Raw genomic sequence first — 10620 nt, forward strand, 5'->3', positions numbered from 1 at the left:
GGAAAGTGACACATAACCTTATTAACCTCAAATATCAGAATTCTCTTAACCTACGTCATAAAGCAAATCCAACTTCTTCCTTGATGAATAATCAATCTAATCATTAGAGGCTTTATCATTGAAACCAAAAGACAATGTTTGTAACTCGGTATTTTTTTTTCTGGTATTGACTTTTGGCATAAGCTGTGTCTTTTCTTAATTGAAACCTATTTTGCTCTTTCTAAACTTGATGACTTGATAGGTGTTCTCCTTCCTTAATCTTTGACTTGCCTTTAAGTGTTGGCAATTTCCACTCTTTTTTTTTTCAATAGCCTTCCTCAAAGTTTTCTTACATGCCCCCAGTTTATATGTTAGACTTTTACTAATGGTTGAACTTTTGTTCTTAGCCTTCCCCTTATCCATTGATTCTAACATTGTCTTCATCTTTCCTAACAAAAATCTCTTATTTGCCCCCAGTGTGGGGTGTGATCCTAGTCAGAGTTTCTTTTGAAAAGAAATATTTTATCAGGCTCAAATGAAAATTGCAAGGGATAGATATTTTTAGAAAGCAAAGGGATGAACAAAGATGGCCTTTTCTCATTTCAAGCAAGGTTGGTTAGATCAAATAAATTTTGACCTCATCCAGTGTAATGATTTGGACTTGTAAGAATCATAATTCATGAGTTCATAACTACTAAATCCACTACATGTCATTATGCATATTGCTAAAATTTAGCTGTATTGTGGGTGGTTCAATTTCAAGTGTAAGCTCAAAATTTGTTTACTCACCTCATATTATTTATCTTGCCATTTTAACAAATATCGAGTCATTTCTGCAATCAAAATATTTTAATCTTTTAGGATTAACTAGCCTTAATTTTGCATGTTGGAGTTTGATCAAAATATTTTGTCAAAATACCCTTTGAAAGAAGCATCTCTTGATTTCAAAACAACAAGAAGCCAAAGGAAAGACATGTTTCTTTTAAAAATGAGATGTGACCCCAAAACAAAATGCACAATGGCAATAATCCATAATGAAATGATTGACAATTTAATACCATTCTTGGATTAGCTTTTTTAGCAATATTTGTGCTTTGCCAAGCATTTTTGATCTTTTGTCAATTTGAGGGTGTTCTGGTGATTATGGTCAATGACATCATCTTTCACAAACTCAACTCGCTTCTTAATCACCATTATTCAGTCTCGATTCTTGAAATTCTTGCAACTGTTCAATTAAAATGGCTGAGGAACCCACAATGATATTCACATCTTGTCTGGATTATACCACCTAGTAAACAATGGTTGCATGTGACTTAATGAAGTTAAGGCAACAAGTCTAGAATCTGGAAGATACTGGTAGACAAACTTGAGTGGCAGAGGGATGTCAATTCTAGCAAAGATATTTGAGCAGTTGATGTTATGGAAAGACCTGACTAGGCAAAATAACTGAGGTTTCTCAATTGAGAGTCATCTTCTGATTCAACTCTCATAACATTTTTGGAATCTATGGTAGATCCTTCAATCTTTCCTCTTTTCATATCTTGTTTAATTCCTTTGGCAATCCTTACAGTAGTATGATGCCAATCCTCCAATGTTGTTATGTTATTTGAGGATTGTTGGAACCTCCTAATAGCTAGGTAATCTTAGTAGTGCACAACATCACCGCTGTCGACACATGGAATCATGCCTTGTCTTTACTATAAGAGTGATGAATCTGAAACTCTTTATCTCCTCTTCAATTCCTCATTGGTGGTGCAACAAACAAACACCAATAGTGGGAGTTCTACTCTATTGAAGTTTTAATCTTCTTTATGTTTTTCAGTTTAGTCATGTCTCTTCCCTTTACTTTTGCGTTTTAATTTTGTGACTAGTTTCTAGAACTACTTCATTACTTCTTGGATTCCCCACTAGCAGAGCCACAAACAGATCTCAGTGGAGAAAGCTCTAGTACATTGAAGTTCAATGTAAAGTCATGTTTTTCATACCAATATCCTGTGTTCTGGACTAGAATAGAGTTCACAGCAAATATGGCTAGAAAGAAGGCCTCTACTTATGGCGTGAAAGGTTGACAGCTATTGGGTGCCATTGAAAGATGGGGAGTCAATACTACAAATAATAAAAATTCAAAACTAAACAAAAATATTACATGAAATAATTTAAAATTTGCTTGCAAGGGACTCCTTCTAGACCATAAAAGAAGTGGCGGCACGCTCCTCCACGCAACACCTCCACTGGTAGCGCGTGGGTTCACACGCCACCACACAAAACACTGAAAAAAGTTGGGGTCAGTCACAACTTCCTCCCCTCTTCCCATCCTCGTCGGTGTGACCTACAAAACACCTAAAAACACAACAGGCAGTCGATTTTAGTTTTTCTTTCCTTTGTTTTCAGATCTGTGTCTCTCTTTTTCTCCATTTTGAATTGGCTCCTCTACATATTGGTTCTTTTCCTTTTTGTTTCCCCTTCTCTGTTTTAGGTGGTCGACTGTATGACCAAGAAGGCCACTAGCTGCTTGGCTTTTGTCAGGTCTGGCCGGCAGAGATGGAGAAGAGATTTGTTGTCACCCACGGCCGCTGGAGTTGCTATGAAGATGGGAGAGGTGGCTGACGATGCTGAAGTGGAGATATCACCGGAAAAGGCTTGTCTGTGGTTCTAGTGATGATGGGAATGACTTTGTAGGTGCTGCTGCGGCTGATGGAGGGGAGCTTGTTCGATGTGTGTAGCGGCGACTGACTTTTATGGGTCAAGAAGAAGAGCAAGCCGGCTACGAGAGGAGAGGATATTAGGAGTGTTGGCTATAGTGGAGGGAAATGGGGGCTAGTGTGCAGGACGTGGGGATGGCTTTGGGTAGCGGCCAAGGAGGAGGGTTAGAGGTGGCTATGAAGGGAAAAAAATGGCCAGCAGGAGGGGGCAGCTATTGGCTTTGAAAGTGATGGTTTAGGGTTAGGTTTTTTTGTGTTTTTTTTAATGTGTAAAATTGCACCCCTCTTGTGTGTGTTGTAGAGACTAGTATTTATAGGTAAAAATATTGCTAGGTTTTCAAACTTGGTCCCTTAACTCTTTTTTTTTTGTAAATTTGATTTTTCTTATCAACACCGACTTGAATGAGGAAAATCGGTGATTTTAAAAATAACACGTTAAAAGCTGAACGCGTTCCAAAAACCTTTGAAAATTTAAATTCTTTTGAGACGATGCTAAATATGCTTAAAACGATGCAAATATATATATATATAAATATTTTTTGGATCTTCGTTGTTTTTCGCTATTTTTGAATTTTTCTAAAAATTTATCAAAACATAGGTCAAAATTTATCGTAAGCTGCATTGCTTTATCGTCTAATAAAATCTAAGATGTTGTTATGGTTTTTAATTGTTGGTCCTGTCTATCTAAGATTTAAGAAAAACCCCCCTCTGTAAGGAGGTTTTTATTTTAATGGGGTAAAATATAATTGTTCTATGTTCTCAACAAAAATACATTTTTAATATCAAGAATATGTTTTACGTATAAATTCATAATCCCTGATAGTAAAACAAAACAAAATAAAATTTTTGTTGATTTTGAAATTTTGATCAATGTTCTCTTAACTTTAATAAACAAGTCAAAATGCATGTTAAAACATTGTTTTTTGGTGTACGAAAAACACAATATGATTTTTTTAGCTTTGAGACACTTAGTTGTATGCACAAAAACATTTTTTTCTTTTTTTCAATTTTTTTTGTATTTTTAAAAGTTTTGACAAAAATCAGGTATTTTAATACTGGATTCATATTTTTTTTGAAATGACAAAAATACAAATTGAGATTAAACAAAACAGCATAAAACAATACATGCGGGGAAATCACTAAGATTTAAACATATATTTATTTTTTTTATTGGGTCGAACCCGGCCCACCATTGTTGTGTTGTACTAGACTCGCCCCAATATCCATGAGCCTAGCCCACCTCAGTTGGTCACTGTGCATGAGCACAGTAACCAGCTTCACCTCACCTACAGAGATGTGCACTGTGCACTTCCTACATGGCGAGGGAAGAAACAAAAGCAAAAGAAAACATGGGCAAAGTTTTTACCTGGAGAAGTGAAATGCAGCCTCAGTCGTCAGTGATGGTTAGCAGTGGTGGTGGTTCCAGCTGGGGCGGTGTTAGTGGCAACTCCTCCTTTGTTTTCTTCTTCTTCCTTTTTCTATATTTTCTCTTCTTTCTTTCTCTTTGGGTCTTTTTTTTTGTTTCTTTCTTTCGATCTGCCTATGGGGTGCATCCCTTTTGTTTTCCTTTACCCCGTGGTAGGCCATGAGTCAGAATTTAGGCATGTGGGGTGTTTTAGGTCAGTTTCTTTTTGGTGCTTTCAGAGAAAGAGGGAATGGGCAAAGTAGGGGAGAAAAGTCTTCTTCTTCCCCTGCCTCATGTGTCTAGGGGAAGAAGGAAGGCTACAATGTCGTTCAAAACAACACTGTTTTGGTTTTTTTTTAATGAATAGTGTATGAAACAGCACCGTTTTGTATAAAAAGCATTATTTCATTTAAAAGAAAACGACAACAAAAAACATGTTAGAGTTCATATTGGTCCTTAATTTCTAATTTGTTCAATCGAGTCCTCAATTCTAATTTTGATTTAAAAGTCAATGCAATTGCATCCCTGCCAAAAAGCAAACAACGGCCCTGAATTTAGCTGTCTTCTTCACTTTGATCTTTGGTCTTGAATTTATATGATGTGACCCTCAATTGATCAATAAACTTCTAATTTTTTCAAGTTGGCCCTTGATTTGGTTCAATTGCAACCCCTCTATTTATGCGTGTTTTTTATTTTAGTCCATGGTTTTGGATTTTTTTAATTAAATCCTTAATTGGCCATCAAACTTTAATATTTATGCAATTATGCCCCTGATTTGACCATATTAACTCTCAAAAAATATATTTTGACCCCAAAACTTTAATTGTTTCCAATTAAAGCCTAAATTGACTTTAAAATCATTTTTTATTGCAATCAACCCTCTATAAATTCAATTAAACCTTTAATAAAATTTAATTGACTCCATAAACATCTAATTTTGGACTTTTCTTCATTAAATTGAATTTTCTTTGTTAATAGGGCTCTCACCAATCAACAAAATACCATCAAATTTCAATCTTTGTATTTTTTAACCTCATCAACCAATTTTTGACCATTTTCTAAGCGTTTTGGCATCTTTTTTTCACTGTTATATTTTTTGATAAATTTTTTAATTTTTTTTCATTTTACTTTTTAAACAGAGAAAATGTGAATTGGAGAATAACCCAAGAATGGGTTATGATAGCACATATGCCCTCACAGACTATTGGTTTTCCTTCTCCATAACCATTAAGATGGTTATGTCAAAAGCAGTTTTCAGATTAAATTTATACTGCTTCAAGAAGGCATCTACCAAGTCTTTCCATGTCTTGATCTTGATATTGTCTCATTTTATGTACTATCTCAAAGCAGATCTAGTGAGACTATCTTGGAAAAATTATATTAGCATCTTTTTGTTATGGATCATTTCAGCCATCTTATTGTGGTATGACTTGAGATGGGTGGATGCACATTCTAGTCTAGTATACTTGATGAAGTCCGGCACTCTAAGACTCCTTTGACACCAAAATATTTGGAACTAAACAAACTTCAGCTGCTATCATAGGGTGAATCAGATTATTTCGTTCAATTGATCTCAATCTTTCTTCTAAAGCAACCTAATTATCATGGCTCGTGAGATTGGTAAATCTATTGTCAGAAGGTCCTTTCATTGTTGGATTCATGGTGATCTGAGCTTGACTTGGATAGATAGTAATGAAAGGGACAAAATGATTCCCAGTTATTAAGTCTGCCTCCAAGTTCTGAGATATATGAGGGACATGGATTGATGATGTTTTCATAGGAGGCTATACAGATATTCCCTTTCCTTTCTTGATGCTTAGTACTTGTTCAAGTAGATCTGTGAGTCTACCTACTTCATCTCTAATACTCTCAATTTTCTTTTGCTAATGGACCTTCAATTGGGATTTTCCTTCATTATCCATTTGTATTTTTTTTGTTGCAATCGAGTGTTACAGGTGGGTTTCAACAGGAAGCCTATATTTCAACCTGCTAAATAAAAATCATGCAATTAGGCTAAAATATTGATTCAACAAGGAGAATACATATGAAATGTGGGCTCACCCTTCATAGGCGACAAAGGTCTTTTAGTGCATTAAGGGATAGGTTACTATCTAGTCTTAAATGGCCTATCGCATGCTTAATGATCATCCTCGAAAGGTTGTTATGAGGCTTAAAAGTAGTGTGAAAATAGAGGCCTTAAGTAATATCAGTTTGGCATATCAACTGCTTCCAAGTAAACAATCAAATGAGAGTTGGATGGTTTCGCAAGTCTTACCCAGGCTAAAGTTATTGGGGTACCGTTACTTCCCCACCTATCCTAAATCTTAAGGTGTGTGCTCTCAAAATGATGCATGACATGACATTATAAACATGGATGCATGCTAAAAGCATTAAAAAGTGATAACCATATAAACACAACATATCAAACATCATAGTAATTATCAAATAAAAGGCAAAGCTTAATCCTAAAGGTACCTAGTGGAGTTGTCGTTCTATCATATGTCCCCACACGACATCAATTGCAATTCTTGTTTGTTTGTTTGTTCTTAGGAGTCGCCACTTAGTATTTGGTTCAGGGTCACTAGGAAACCCGAGTGTGGTGGTCTTTGTCAGAGATTCATGAGTAAGAGACTATTTATGGCTAGGGAAGGTATTAGCACCCCTAGTGATACGACCAAAAGATTGATATCTTCTCCTAAATGTAGGATTGTTGAAGTAATAAATAACCCGACAAGACCAAGGTTGAACCACAAGGAGGTTAGTTGTATAAAATACAAATAACAATAACACAATAACAACAAATCCATAATAATAATAGTAATAATACTAAATACTAATATTAATACTAATAATAAGAATAATAGTAGTAGTAATAACAACAACAACAACAACAATAATAATAATAAAGATGAAGATGAGAGCTTTGAGATAGAAGATTAATGTAAGGATTATAAAATGATAGCAATAAATATCAAGGTTAGAGGATCCACTAATGGTATGTTAAACAAGTATAGTATAAACTCTTATTATTCAATTGGAAAACATGCACAAAGGAGGTTCCAATCAGATTATAAATTGTTAACATGATTGCATTAGTTATCTTATTCGAATAATGCTAATACTTGTAAATGTTGTTAGGCATTTATGATTATAACTCATGTTAAGAGCAAATCAAGTTTCTTTCATAGCTCAGTTGTCGGTTATACCATACACTATGGGCTATGAAAATGCCAAGTATTTGTTGTACCAAGTGTTATACAACATAAATCTAGATTAACCATTTAACAAGCAAAGCATTAAAAGTGAACAAGATAACAAATAAAAAACATGTTAGTATCAAACATTAAAGTCCATGTTGAGTTTACACTATACTTATTTTTGCACCATTAAGGTAACCTTTTCACCTTAACATAATAAACTTAACTAAATATAATGAAAGAAAGAAAAATAAATAAATAAAATAAGGACATAAATAAGATAAAAATTAACTAAGTAAAGGAAAGGAAATGAAAGGCATAAACTTGATATTAATGAAAGCAAAACATAAGCAATACAAAGAGAGAAAGCGAGAGCATGATCTTAATCTCAAAACCAAGATGCCTAAATGTATGGCAAATGCCTTTTTTATAGGCCAAAATTAAGAACTATTCATTTGATGACTAATTGATGAGTGGGTGACCAACTCTTGACGTAGTGATAATCCTTGTCTTCTCTTGTCTGGATAAAACATCATTGATAACGTCAGAATTGAAATCACTTGTACCATGATAGTTCTAGGAAATTATCTTAGCATTCCAGGAAAAAAAATAAAGTCATCTAGACTTCGAGATCACTTAGCGGACGAAATAAATGTTTGCTGAATGGTTGTGATTGTGAATAATTATATCTAAGAATAAAAGCATATAGACACACATATTCCATAATGTTTCTTCATGAATTGCCCACTGCAAGAATTAGGAAGAAAAATATAGGACAATTCATTTCTACCATATATATTCATACCTTATTATTGTCATTGTCGCACCCTCGTGGGCGGAGTGTAGCGTCATGGCGATCTTTAATTGATTTCAGGGTCTTTTGTTTTGATTGTGTATGAGGGAGTTGCCACCTAGTATTATGATCATTAAGAAACCTAACTAGTTTTTCAGAGATTCTAAGATAAGGGACTAGTTGCATAAAGGGAAAGTATTAGCACCCTTAGTACACCTTACCTAAAGTAAGTTGCTTGGTGTTTGGTTTGCCATATAATTGCTATGGTAGTGATGTTTTCTAATCCCATCAGTTTTCCTAGGTTTGATTCAAACTAAATTCATTATGATAGAAATCCAAGGAGATTCCATGTGCTTTAAAAACTCATTTTTCCCTTAGTATTTCAAGAGTTTGCTACTCGTAAATTGCAAGGAAGAGGGATAAAAATTTAGAAATCTAAAGAAATTCAAGGTGCTTTAAAAGCCTATTTTTACCTTAGTGTTTTATACTCTTAATACTCATAAACTGTGGAGTTAAAAATTAAAGTGTCCTCAATTATAATTAAGACTTCTTTCAAGAATGTTTGGTAACTTATTATTCCTAGAAAATTATTTTGGCTATTTACCACTGAGGGCTTCTTTATCCAAATATTAACAGTGAATAACAACAAGTTATTCCCAATAATATTTTGGATATTCATCCCTTTGGGATTTGTTTATCCAAGCATTAATAGTTAATAAGAGATAATTTCTCCCAAAAATAAGATTTTTATATTTTTTGGAATATTGGCCAATACCCTTTGGAGTTTTACAAACATGTTGCAAAATCCAGAAATGCAAGAAAATAATGTGTTTAAAAAATCCATGTGAAAACATATTTTCAAAATTTCCAATATTTTTTATATAAAAACAATGTTCAAAACATGTTAGGGTATTGGTTGTATGCAACACACAAAATTATTTTTCTTATTTTTCTTTGTAAAATATACACACATCATAGTTAATCGTAATTAAAGTCAACAAACCACATATTAATCAAATTCTTAAGGCTTTAATAAATTAACTATTTCTAGAATATATGTAGAAACATGTTCTTACATTTTCACGTGAAATACAACTTGATTTTATTTGTCCTTTAGATACTTGACCATATACCAAATTAAAACATTAAATTCATTTTTTTTGTCTTTTTGATTTTATAATTCAATAACACACATAAAAAACTACAAAACACACAGAGATCCTTTTTATTATCTTTTTCTCATACACCCACATGTAATTAAAAATAACAAAAATTTTAAATAAAACAAACACATCACACAAATAAAAAAAATTACATAATAGCCCCTTAAAAATCCAAGAAACTGCTGGGAAAACTTCCTGCACCAAAAAAACAGTGGCGGCGCACCAAAAAAACACACCACCGCATGAAAAATATAGGACGAGGGTGGATCCGGTTCATCTTCTTCTTCTTCTTTTTTTCCCTACCAGCAGTGACACCCACCGTCAATTGAAAAAAGAAGAAAAACATAGGCAATCGATTTTATTTGGGTATTTTTTAGATATGTTTAAAACATTCCATTCTCATTTCGTCCTCGTTCATTTTTTCTATCAATGTCAAATCAGGTGGTTGGGATAGCGATGGGGGCGACCTTGTTGCTATGCACGTGGCTGCTAAAGTTGTTCTTGAAATGGGAGCGGCTGTTCGATTGGCAGGTTCTATGCGGTCTGCCGTGTTTGGGCCGCCGTGGGAGACGATGAGCTAGGTTTGCTGCTGGCCAGTTGATGTGGAGGAGATCAAAGGAGAAGAAGATCTATTGAAATGGGAGGAGTTCCGCTGGTCTTCGTTCTCTTTGGTTTTTTCCCAAAAGAAGATGGGGAGACTGAAGAGATAGGAGTGGCCAGCTGGGAAAGAAACGGCTATTGTGGTCTAAAGGCAAAAAATAAGGGCTAAGCTAGGGGGGCTCGCTGGTGGTTGACTTAGGAGAAGAAGATGGGGGCGGCCGGTAGCTGATTTTTTTTTTATTTTTTAATAGCGGAGAGGCTGTCGTTGGAAGAGAAGAAGGGTTTTTGTTTTCTAGGTTTTTTTTGCTCCCTTTTCTAAAAAATTATCCCTTTGTGAATATTTTTCTCCCTTATTATATAGTTGGAGATTCACTTATTGATATGTAGGTAGTGTAATGTTTGATTCCCTTAAACTTTTATCCTCAACCCATGTGATTAGTACTTAAAAGTGCATTTTTATCAAGGTTTTATATCATGATATATTATTATAAAACATGCTTTAGTTAAGGAGTTATTGATACTTCAAGTGCAAAATGATAATATAAAACCTTGATAAAAATGCACTTTTAAGTACTAATCACACCCCCCAACTAGCTTATTACTAGTCCCTAGTAATCAAAGCGTTAAAATAGAAAAACAATTTGCAAATTCCACAAAGCAAGGTATTCATCATTTAACTTCCATTAATCTATCCAGATAAACAAACTCTCGTTAAATTTATATACCTGCTCAATACCTCTTAACAAGATATTCATAAACCTTTCTTTTGTACTCAATGTAT

Source organism: Populus euphratica, unplaced genomic scaffold, assembly GCF_000495115.2.
Source record: "Populus euphratica unplaced genomic scaffold, PopEup_1.0 scaffold560.1, whole genome shotgun sequence".
Lineage (NCBI taxonomy): Eukaryota > Viridiplantae > Streptophyta > Magnoliopsida > Malpighiales > Salicaceae > Populus > Populus euphratica.